Genomic DNA, 12,587 nt, shown 5'->3' with positions numbered 1-12,587 from the left:
AATGTCAGAGCATAAAGAGGCTGTGACATCAGGATTGGTGCCCTTTGCCTGTGATCCCAACAGCAGAGAGCTGGTGACTGAAGAGTGTCATGAGTTTGAAGCCAGCCTGGGTTATTTATGTAGGGAATGCCAGCTAAGTAGGACTACAGAGAAAGAGTATGGCTGAAAAAGGAGTGGAGAGACCCCTCTCCCTGATTGTTCTGCATACTGGTCTCCCCCTCCCCCCCAAATCCCAGAGTCATCCCCGGAAATGATGCACATCAGGAAGGGGAGGCTGGGTTGTCCAGCCCACATTGTCTCTGGAAATGCAGGCCAGTAGCCCAGGTTTGGCAAGGCTCCTCTATGGGTTTCTGCAGGCCAGAGCCAAATTCGGGAGTTACAGTGTGGGCTATTAGGCACAATGGCCTCTGGGGGCAGCAGCATGAAGTATTTGCCATTGGAGAGCTGTAGACTTGTGTCATTGGAGAGCTGTAGACTTGTGTCTAGCCTCTGTATCAGTGTTTAATGAACTACCCAGGAAATAATACTACCATAAAGTTCTCAGCAATACCTTCTAGAACTGCAAGAAATTCAAATAGTCTTTTCAAAGATACTGCTCCAGACCCAGCATAGTGATGCATGCCGGTTATCCTAGAATTTGGGAGGTGGAAGTGGGAGGATCATGAAGGAGTTCAAGGCCAGCCTGAGAAACATGATCTTGTCTCAAAACCCCACTACCCAGAAGTACAAACAACAAAAACTTGCAAAGCAGCCATCCCACTAGGCTAAGTAGGTCTCACAAATGAGCGCCCTTGCTGAAAACATTGTAAGAGGGTTAGTGAGGTAGGGTTGTGTGACGTCCACTCACCCCAGACAGGAAGCCAAGACCAAGCTTGGTACAGATACCACCAAAGTCCAACTCGGTGAACCAATGAGTTTTGGTTTTGTTTTTGTAATGTGCATTGGTGTTTTATGTGCCTGTTTGCCTGCATGAGGGTGTCAGGTCACCCATGTGGGTGCTGGGAATTGAGCCCCAGTCTCAAGAGGAACAACTGGTCTCTTAACTGCCGAGACAGCTCTCCAACCCAACCAATGAGTTTTACTGGGGTTACTTACCAGGGTATGGGTCAGGGGTTACTCACAGGAGCAGAAATAACTCAAAGACAGCTGCATCACCAGAGCCCACCCCCATGGGTGACAACTCACAAACTGGGACCCTGGAGCACACTGCACAGCCTGCAGGCAGCTCAGCAGGTTGGAGACTGTCCTTTCCACTCTCTCCATCGGTGTTAAATAAACCTCATTTGGGCAGCTCAGCTGGTCTGCTTTTAGTCTTCCTTTCAGCTTGGTTCTCTGAGAGTTGTTTTGATAGGCTTTGCAACTCTGCTAGTCTGAGAGGAACTATTGTTTGCTCTGACAGGGTGGGGCCTAGTAAATCTGCTCAGTTTCAGGGACTTCCCAAAGCTATTTTGAGTCATTTATCTTCTGTTTGAGGAGCTTCCCTTCTGTATGAAAGGTTTCAATCTCTGAAGGAGACTGTTACTGAACAGATGGCTCAGAGGTAAAGGTGGCAATTGCCAAGCCTGATGACCTGAGTTCAATCCCCAGAGCCCATATGGTAAAAGGAGAGACCCAACTCCTGTATGCAAACATGTGTACACACATGTAAATAATTAATGTGATAAATTTACCCAGAGGGGTCATACTCAGTAGGAACCCTAGCTTTGGGAGTCTGTTCATTTAAAGCCAATGATATTAAAATCTTACTCTCCCTGGTACCCTGGGCCTATCGGCTAAAACCAATTAAGACATATCATCCTATAGCACAGTGATGCCTCTTCTAGTCCCGGAGGTCTGGAGGAGGAAGAAGAAAGATCCTTGGAGTCTGGAAGCATCCACCTTAGGCAACACAGGGAGACTACCATGCCAAAATGAAAAGTCCTGGTGGGAGTTCTGAATGGTAGCAGCCCCTTAGTTTCAACAAAGCTCCCCGAGGCTTCTGTGGGTGTGTGAGCCACACCAGCCCTCCCATGCTCAGAAAGCCACAGCGGCTGTGCCACTCAGTCAACAGCCGTGTTCCTCACAAGGGCCTTGTAGGCCTGCCCAAGTCTGCCTCTTCCTTATCTTCAAATCCTCCTTGCTCTGGGCCAGCCTCACTCTGCTTTGCTGTTCCTTGAACAATGAACACAGTCTGTTCTCTAGGTCTTTCCATATGTGGGAGTCTGCCTGGAACATTCCCTCCAGGAGCACAAGGGTTTCCTCCTTTACTCAGTCTGGGTCTGTGTCCAGAAACACCTTCTCAGAATACCTCACATGTATGGCACAGCCCAGCTCTCCTACAAACTCCTGCTTTCTCCCTCCTGACGCCCATTACCACGATTTCGTGCACCACGCAGCTGATTCTCCTGTCTGTTTCTTGTTGCGGTGTGGGCTGAACGGTGAGGGCTTGCTTGTGTTGTTCACGGCTGTATCCCCAGAGTCTAGGATTAGCATGTGGCAGTTGTTTGACACGTGTCAAGTCCCCCACAGGCATGCTCAAAAAGAGATTTAACTCGTTTCTCTGAACCCAGGGAACATTACCAGCAAGAGAAAATCCAGAGCTCCCATTGGCCTTGGTGGCTGTAAAGTGAGGACCTAAGTGTTCCCAGTGAGTCTTTCCCTGGGTGTGGTTGTGACTACGCCGCTGGCAGCTGTGACATGGAAATTGTTTAGGCAGAGCAGAAATGAACCCAGACAACAGCAGACCTTCAACTCCTCGAGGCAGAGGGTTCTGTGGCTCTAGAGATGACATCTCATCCTGGGGCCAGATGCCACACAACCTCCTGACTTTTTGTTTGCTTTTACAGCCCAGAGTGTCTTTGTGCACTGTTAAAGCAAGAAGCCTTGTCTATGGGAATGTGATGACTTAGTCCTGACATGCAGAGAGAACTCTGGAATATTCATACCGTGTTTCATAGAAAGAATTGAGGTTTACACCCCTGATCCCGAGGCTTTCAGTGGTCTAGATTGCCCAGATCATCGCTCCTCATCTTTTGACTGGTATTCTTTCTGCACTCCACGGCCCATCTAGTTTCTGGATACACCAGCTTTAATTCCACTCACTTTCCTGCTCCAAACACCTAGTCCTTGTACAAAGTCGAAAGTCTCTAGCCTGATATTTGAGCTTCCTAACATCCTACTCCAGGGTACTCATTTCCATTCTTGTTGGCTTCTCACCTCCTGGGTCTTTTGTGTCATCTAAGTCACCAAACAGGTCCTGAGCTTCCGGAGTTGATGACAGAATGCCACCCCCACTTTCTCCAGCTACATGAACCTGCCCATCTCATCTATCACCCAGTGCCCTGCTTTTCCTGACGTCTTCCATGTTTGCACACCTCCACACACTCTCTCTCTGTGGGCACATGGCATCAATCTTTGTACCTTCCTATCAGCATCCCTTGCAGACCCAGGGAAAGACTGAGTGGAAGAAGCGGGGTTGGAAGGACTCACTTGGACTCTAAGGACCCTGCAACAACATTGCTTCATACCAGTCCTATCTCAGGACCCCTCACCTTTGACCTTCTGGAGCTCCAGCCTACACAGTCCTTCTGTTCCTTGTGTCACAGCTGATATTCTCCTCCTGATTTTGTCTCTGAGCCCCTCTCCTTTTAGCAGAATTCAGTTTTTTATAGTGTGAGCATTGGCTCCTAACACTGGATATGTCTGTGCACTGAACTTTTTCTATTTTTCTTTTTCATTTTCTTTCTTCTTTTCTTTTTTCTCTTTTATTGATTGTTTGTTTTTGTTTTGTTTTGTTTTTGAAGACAGGCTGTGTAACCCTGACTGTCCCGGAACTTGCTCTGTAGACAAGGCTGGCCTTAAATTCAGAGAACCACCTGCCTCTGCCTCCCAAGTGCTAGGACTAAAGTCATGTGCCTCCAACACCTGGGTATTTGCTATTTTTCACACATTGCACAATCTAAGCCCAGCCTACCATTGTCTAGAGCAGTGACAGCTCCATGGTCTGCTTCTTCTTCAGATAGCTAGTGATTGGGCAATACGATTAAGTCAGTAACTTAGAAGTTGCTTGTGTTAGTTTGGGTTTTCTAGAGGAACAGAACTTACAGAACAAATCTCTATATCTATCACCTATCTGTCATCTATACATGGATGACATGGATATATATCAGAATGACTTACAGGCTGTGGTCCTGCTAGTGCAATGATAGCTGCCTACTAACAGAAGGCCCAAGAATCTATGGTTGTTCAGCACACGCGGCTGGATGTCTCAGCTGGGCTTCAGTAGACACTGGAATCCTAAAGATGTAGGCTCTAACGTCAGTGACAGAATTGACTTGCCAGTGAGAGTGAGAGCAAGCAGTTGAAGAGAGAACTTTTTCTTCCATGTCCTTTCATGTCAGGACCGTGCCAGCAGATGTGATCCAGATAAAAGGTGGGCCTTCCCACCTCAGAAGATCTGGATTGAAAATGGGTCTTCCCACTTCAAATGATTTAATTAAGAAAAAAAATCCCCCACAAATACGCCGCCATCTTTCCTTTTCTTTCTTTTTCTTTTTCTTTCTTTCTTTCTTTTTCTTTTCTTTTCTTTTTTTTTTTTTTTTTTTTTTCTGGAGCTGGGGACCGAACCCAGGGCCTTGCGCTTGCTAGGCAAGCGCTCTGCCACTGAGCTAAACCCCCAACCCCTTCTTTCTTTTCTTAATCTCACTTTAATTTTTGTTTTTTAGTTCATTCCAGATACAGACAAGTTGACAACCAAGAATAGCTGTTGAGGCCTTCTTTTAACATAACTATGGCCATTTTGTATTCAGTCTCCATTTTGCTCATAAGGAGAAATTAAGTTCAGGTTCACAGACCCCACTTCCCAGAAGTAACTATCCATAACTGACACTGAACACTTCTCCTAAAAGGTCACATACTAGGGTTGTATTACTCACACTCTGTTATCTCAATGTTCTGAAACTCCCCTGTTCACCACCCGCCCACCACCCTCTTACCTTATTCAGCACCAATCAGCTTAACAGTCAGCCAAAATGTAGAACTGCCTCTGAACTACTGAATTTGGTTTTCCTATAGAAAGCTTGCCCGAAGAACAGACTGGTACCACAGTTAGGCTCCCGAGTCCTTTTTCATGGTCCCGATTGATCTGTCTCAGTTTACGTTCAATAAGCTATTTTTGCTTAGCTGAGATCAGTGTTCCTATGATTTGTGTAGTGTTTCCTGAACCCCAACAATAGTCACCACACTGTTTTTGCTGAAAAGCATAGACTCCTCCCCCAAGTCCACCAGGTAAACAACAGCCTGGCAACTCTGCCCTTTTTCTGTACTTGCCTACGTTACATTAGCTCAGACCGCTGTTTGACTGGGCTACCAAACCTACCTTAATCTCCTTCTAGGTTGAAGGCACAGAGACAAGTTACTGACCTAAGTGTGCAGTCACTTTGGGTTCCCGGAAGAACAAAAGCCTCAAGTGAGAGCAGTTATCCACATGGATGAGGCCAGATGCTGGAGCAGACATAATCAAATGGAGAGGTGCAGCACATTTAGCTCCCAGCGGGTCTCACTGGCACGCACACACACACACACACACACACACACACACACACACACACACACACCCCAGTTGATTTTTCACATGCTGTGACTAGCTCAAAGGTTGGGTACTCCTAAACTTTCCTTCCCCTGCTAGCAAACACTCCCTCCGATACTCCTGAAACTCCTAAACCTTCCTCTGCTATCCCAGGCCCAATGGGGAAGTGGGCAGCGGCCACTTACCTGAATTCTTACATGGCTGGTTGGCGTTCTCTCCTGCAGCTCTCCTGTCCCTGTCCTTCTCTGTCAGTCACAGTGATTCTCTGTCTTCCTTTCTCCCCATTCCTAGCCTACACAGATCAAAAGGACCCACCTCAGTCTATCTGCCTAGCCATTGGCCATTGGCTCTTTATTGATTGATCAAGAACCAACTGGAGACAAGGACCTTTAGTGTTTGGATACACCGATTCCCAATTTGGGGGGCTGGTTTAATTCAAAGCATTGGAACCAATTCCCAGCACATGTTGTCCCTCCAAAGCTGAGAAAACATCAACAGCACACCTAGACCAGGAGCCATTATGTAAAAATCTCCTCTTCCTGCCCCAGATCTTCCTCTACATAAAAATCAATGTTCTTGTCAGTCCCAAGAAGGTGGACCTGAGGTCATAGTACCTCTTTATCTGTTCCTCTTACTAATGAAGCACACTACCCCTCATCCCCCTCTAAAAGCTCCAATAACACCAGCATCATACATGGGTTTCTGTTACAGTTGACTAGAGGGGATTCAGATGAGTACAAACCAGGAACTTTGTTGAACACTGGATCTGCCAACTATATGCTCACCACCTCCTGACTGTACCATTCCAGTGGATGGTGGTCTATATAGAAGCTTTCTTTCACTTGGACCTGAAGCTGTGTTTATCTGACTCTTACTTGTCCCAGTTTCACTTTCTGAGACCAAACTGAATGAGTCCAGTAGTGTTTCCATCTAAACTCACTTCAGAGATCGGAGAATGGTGTTTGGTATATACTAAAACTCTGCTCAGCAGTGCTAAGAACTCTGGCTTTCAACTGAAAAGCCCCCAAGGAAAGAGAGCCAAGCACCCAGGCACAGGTGGTCAAACCCTGGAAATGCCGAGGCATCTGCTCACTGTCTCTTGCAGAAGAAGAAAACAAAAAACGGAAGATGTGGCTTCCTGGGTACGAACACATAATGTTCTTTCTGAGGACTTAAGTTCCATTCCCAGCACCTAAGTTAGGAGGCTCACACTCACCTGTAACTCCAGCTCCAAAGGATTCAATATCCTCTTCTGGCCTCTGTGGAAATCCACACACATGTGCACTCAGGGTCATGCATATGTACATAAAATTAAAATGAATTGTTTAGCTATCCATGGTGGGTGGTGCAAGCCTTTAACTCCAGGAGACAAAGGTAGGTCTCTGTGAGTCCGAGGTTGTGAGGGCCTGTCTTGGAAAAAAATAGAAAAAAGAAAAGCAAAAGAAAGAAGAATATATTTACGGTCTTGACAAAGGTAAAAATCAGAGTCAACCTATATTTCCCAGACTGAGAGGCTGTAAAAGCCAATGAATTCAGAGTACTCCACACTGCATGTTAAAGTGGCCACCAGAGGCAGTCTAGATATAATGGCATCTTTGGTCACAATTGTAACAGTTTGTTACTGAAGAGTTCTTTGCCTCTCCTCTCGGGAAAGCCTCTAGCACTTCACCACCCCCACTACTAACTAAGCTCGGAGTTGGGCAGATGGCCAGTGTTGCTATGCCACTTTAAAAAGAAGTCACGTGACCTGTTCATATCAGGGCAATCAAAACACTCTAATTGTTATTTGTAAGTTTATGGCCTTCTTAAAAGCCTGTCAGTGACTTCAGAAAGCCAATTCATTCGCTGACTGGTTTCACACACTAAGAAGAGTTAAAATTTGAGCTGGGTGATGGTGACACACGCCTTAATCCCAGCACTTGGGAGGCAGAGGTAGGCAGATCTCTGAGTTCAAGGACAGTCTAGTCTATGGAGTGAGTTCCAGGACGACCAGGGCTACACAGAGAAACCCTGTCTGGGGCAGGTGGGGTGTGGGGTGTGGGGTGTGGGGTGAGGGGTAAGACTTAAAATTTAAGCAAATGAGATTGTTTTGTCCTCGTTATGTTTGAATATGAAATAATTCAATTAAAAGTTAAACGACTCCCTGAAATGGACTTATTTATTCACATACTTAGTGGTTTCCTACTTTGGGTAAACATCATGTATCTTGAGGCGATGGCTAGAGGAAGCTATGGCCTCTTCTGGCTGGGATGGTGTTGGAAGCATTTCATAAAAGATGACAGAGGGGGCTGGGGATTTAGCTCAGTGGTAGAGCGCTTACCTAGGAAGCGCAAGGCCCTGGGTTCGGTCCCCAGCTCCGAAAAAAAAAGAACCAAAAAAAAAAAAAAAAAAAAAGATGACAGAGAACAGGACAAACCAAACAGACACAAAAGGTATCCTTTCCCCGCTGTAGGGCGTCCTGTTGGATGCCCTGCCCCCTGCCCTGCCTCCTGCTCCATTCCATGCTGGCACCCACCACACACACACACACACACACACACACACACACACACACACACACACACACACAATTTTGCTACTTTTTGTGAGTTTATGATTATTTAAAAATAAACTTTAAAAAAGTATGGTGGTGGTGGTGGTGTGACAGGCACAGGCAATGTCCGAATCATCACCTCCTATGTTTGGGGTGGAAAAGTTTCCAGAGTCGGGAAGAAAAGGGGAGAACACCAGAAGCTGAGCTGCGAGCAGGTAAGGAGGTAAATAACAACCAGGAGTCTGAGGCAGAATCTACTAAACTTGGGTACCAGGCGTGTGGAGCCCAGATGAGGAAGTGGGGGGCGGGGGAGCGGAGAAAGGCACAGTCAGCGAAGATGTGAGAAACTGTCCCTTGGGTCTTCTCTTGACTGGTTTGTGCCTACATGCGCTGTGATGTAGGGGGTGTTGTCCTCAACTGAAAGGTGCGGGCAGGGTGCACAAAATGGCAGGGACAGATTCTGGAGAGAGTCTGCTCTAGTTCCCAGTTCTGACATTGTCCTCAGGCAAGGGGAGAGCTGCCTCCTCCAGGCAGCTCCTCCAGGCGATTGAGATCAGGCTACGCCCTACACCCTACACTAAGCCTCTCATTGTCTTTCAGATTGTGCCTTGCCCTAGGAGACTCCATTTTACCAGCAGCTCCGGGCTCCTTTTGGGGGGGAGAAGAATGAGTGCAGCCTTGGGGTGAACCCAGAAACTGCACTATCCATCAGACACTAGCCACAGAACCTGGACTTGTTCCTGAGAATAGGTGGGAGCCACTTATAAATGCACTGGGGTGAGTGAGATAGGAGCATGTGGGTGTACTAAAATCCCATCATGGAAACCAGGTCTAAGGAAAGCATGAACTAACTCACTTGGGCCCCATAAAGTGAGGGAAGCCTAACACTGTGTGGCCTGCCACCACACCAACCAATACACCCAGAGTGTGTACATCAAGGACCCTACCCCCACCACTCTTGGACCTTTGCTTTCCCTGCTGTGGATGCGGTCTCCCTGACTACCGTCAGTCTGTCTGTTCATCCATCTGCATCTGACCCCATTTCTTGCTCTGGACCCTTTCCTGGTCCCAAACCCAGGTTCCATCCTGACCTGGTCTTGTTTGTTATCCATCAACTCACTCCTCAAACCTCCTGAACTCTGCTGCAGCCTCTGGTAGTCCTTCTATATCACACATACGGATATAGTTACTGTGTTTTGGGAGGTATGAGGTAGGAGCAGTAATGAAGGTTGGAAGGAGGAAAAAAAAAAAAAAAACTGGAGAGGTGGCTTAGTGGCTCGGAGCTGAGGACCTGGGCTCAGTTCCCAACACCCATATGGTGGGTGGCTCCCAACCATCTATTAGCCTAGTTCCAGGAGATCTCATGTCCTCTTCTGGCCTCTGCTGGCAGCAGGATGCAGTACACATACACACATACAGGCAAACACTCATGCACATAAAGTAAAAATAAATACACCCCCCCCAATGATTAGTAGATTTATGTAAGAACAGAGTCATCCCTGCCAAACGTAATAGAAGTTAAATGTTTGTTCCCATTTTTCTTCCTGGATCAGTCTTTCCTTTCTGTCCGTATCTGTTTTGAAAACATAATACCAGAAGATGAGGGCCCAGATGCCGCCACAGCTCCTAAAAGTGAGCTCTTGGGAGTGGGTCTGACATTAGGGCAAGCATCTGCTGGTCTCGCATAGGTCCAACACATCCAGGCAGATCTTGGTTGTGCTTCTGGCGTTTGGGGTCATTGGACTGAAGCAGATACCCCTAAGTCAGGCCCTCGTGCTCAAGCATCATTCAGGTCTCCAGAGACGCACCGTTCTCTGCTGGGTTGACAGTGCTGGGGAGAGTGGCCAGGGACTAGGTTTATACTTGGAACCTGACATCTTGGCTTATGGGCACAATCTCACAAATACATTTTTTAAAAAAAGAGTGGAGTAAAACAGTCTGCGTTTGTCCCAGCGGTGTTACTAAGGCAGAGGGATTATACAAAACATGGATGCCATTGAAACTGATAAGCCTTGTGAATTTATTGTTACTCAATAAACTCTGACACTGTGGAAAGACACAGATGCGCTCACTTACGTTTCTGGCAGAGCGTGCTCACTCTGCTGCATGGTCTGACTGCTTCCCCTACCTTCCCCTGCCATGTGAAACGGTGACATGGGGGAGTAAGAGAATAAAGAGGCAGAATTTGTTGAAACACAATGAAAAGAGGCAACCTGTGAGTTCCCAGAAAGGGGTCACTGGGTTAACTGGGATAGGGGCTCTCTCTCTGTAGGAGTTGAGGAAGTTGGTTTTAGTTCATTGGCCATCATTCTGGGCTCGCAGTTGGGCAGAGAGCAAGCAGCTCACGGTCGTCATTTTAAGTAGCAACAAGAAGAGCTGACACCAATATCCTGAAAACCATTCCACCAATATCCAAAGCCTGGAAAGGAACAGAACCAAGCCACACACCACAACCAGTCAAGAACAGGATCAATTTTTTTTTCAATAAAATACCTGCAAATGAAATTCAAGACCACAGAGAGGACCATGTACCATGATCAGCTCAGTTTCAACCCAGGGATGAAAAGTTGGTTCAATGTAATGTAATCAATAAATGTAATCGGAACACTTATATAGTCTTGAAGACAAAAATATCATGCGATCATATCAAAGAGAGAAAGGAAAGGTTTTTGGCAAAGTTTAATATCTCATCCCCCAGGAGTGTGGTTGGGTGAGCATTATTTGTGATCTTCCATTGTGCTGACCCAGGGATCGCTGGGCTTTGTAACGGTCCATCCCTCTGGAGGGGCAGTGAAGCCCTGATATATAAGTACAAAACGTATGAGTGTTTGCATGTATATCTGTGTACCACATGCACGCAGTGCCTACAGAGGCCAGAGATGGCATCAGATCCCCAGAACTGGAGTTAACAGATCGTTGTGAGCCACCAGATGGGTACTGGGAACCTCCGGAAGGAAGAATGTTTTAGTCATCAAGGCATCTCTTCAGCCCAAAGCGCCATAAAGTTAAGTCACCTGAGAGTGTAGACAAGGAAAAGTGGGACCAGGAACTAAAGCAGCCAAGAGCAGCTAGGAGTTTGTTTAGCCTATTGTTCTCCGTAGTCCGTCCCGGATAGATACGGGGTGGTTGTTGCATGAGATATAAAAAATATGAGAACAGGCCAGGTCCGCCTGCCCGCCAGTGCCCTGCGGATGGTAGTGTGGGATTCATATTTTTTTTATATTTCATGCAACAGGTAATCTTTTTGATGGGCCTTGAAATGTACAATAGATACCTTGGTTAGAAACCAGATAGCTTCTGGTAGGACCCAAATCTTTTGGTCATGTTTGCTTTATTTATTTTGTTTGTTTGAGGACAGGGTCTCCCTATATAGTCCTGGCTGTCCTAGAACTCACTATGTAGAACAGGCTAGCCACGAACTGCCAGCCCCTGCCTCCTGAGGGCTGAGACTAAAAGTGCGTGTCACAAGGAAAGCATAGGCTGTATCTGTGTAAATGTTAAGCTCAGTCCTGCCCCTAAGCTGCAGAACTCGCTGTCTGCCATTAGTTTGACTTTTGGAACTAAAATGGCATTCACTGGAAGAGACCTACTACATTCTATGATCTCTCTAGGACTAACTATTCTATGCCCCTGCCCTGTCTATGTCCTAACATCATACAACTGCTTCCTTCCACAAACTTAGTAACCTCGGGTTGGGGATTGTCTTAGTTGGGGTCTTATTGCTGTGAGCAGACACCATGACCAATGTAAGTTTTATAAAGGACAACATGTAGTTGGGGCTGGCTTACAGGTTCAGAGGTTCAGTCCATTATCATCAAGGTGGGAGCACGGCAGGATCACCACATCCAGGTGGGCATGGTGCAGGAGGAGCTGAGTTCTACAACTTCGCACGAAGGAAGCCAGGAACAGACTGACATCCCCAGGCAGCTAGGAGGAGGGTCTTCAAGCCCACCCCACAGTGACACACTTCCTCCAACAAGGCCACACCTTCTAATAGTGCCACTCCCTGGGCCAAGCATATGCAAACCATCACAGGGATCACGATGAATCTGTTAGATCTGATTTAGTGCTGCGGTAACATCACTTGTCTCTTGTGGTAGGCTTGGGAAGATCAGCAGGTGAGGGGAGGCTGTGCAGGTGGCTTTAACACTTGCTGTGCTATTTCCCGTTGTTCAAGTAGGGACAGGTGAAGGCAGGACATGCTGATGCAAAGCTAAGTGCTGTTTTAGGACATCCAGGGAGAGCCAATGTCATCTTAAGGATCCTATCTAATGACTCTTCTGGCCCCATTTTTTTTTTTTTTTTTGGTTCTTTTTTTCGGAGCTGGGGACCGAACCCAGGGCCTTGCGCTTCCTAGGTAAGCGCTCTACCACTGAGCTAAATCCCCAGCCCCCTCTTCTGGCCCCATTTAAGCCTCACAGAGGAGCACTCAGATTCTTCAAAACCATGCCACGCCCAGGAAGGCCTTTGTCTGCTATGAAATGGCTG

The 12,587-nt window shown here is 47.0% G+C and overlaps 1 pseudogene; it reads right to left on the bottom strand.

Annotated features, from left to right (window-relative positions):
- Positions 1-9,592: 9,592 nt before the first annotated feature.
- Positions 9,593-9,976, bottom strand: Ndufb4-ps5 (NADH:ubiquinone oxidoreductase subunit B4, pseudogene 5; annotated as a pseudogene).
- Between the last annotated feature and the right edge of the window lie 2,611 nt (positions 9,977-12,587).

The sequence above is a fragment of the Rattus norvegicus genome, chromosome 8, assembly GCF_021556685.1.
Source record: "Rattus norvegicus strain SHRSP/BbbUtx chromosome 8, alternate assembly SHRSP_T2T, whole genome shotgun sequence".
Taxonomy (NCBI): Eukaryota; Metazoa; Chordata; class Mammalia; order Rodentia; family Muridae; genus Rattus; species Rattus norvegicus.
Note: the sequence above shows the minus strand (reverse complement) of the source record. Positions and strands in the feature narration are given on the sequence as shown.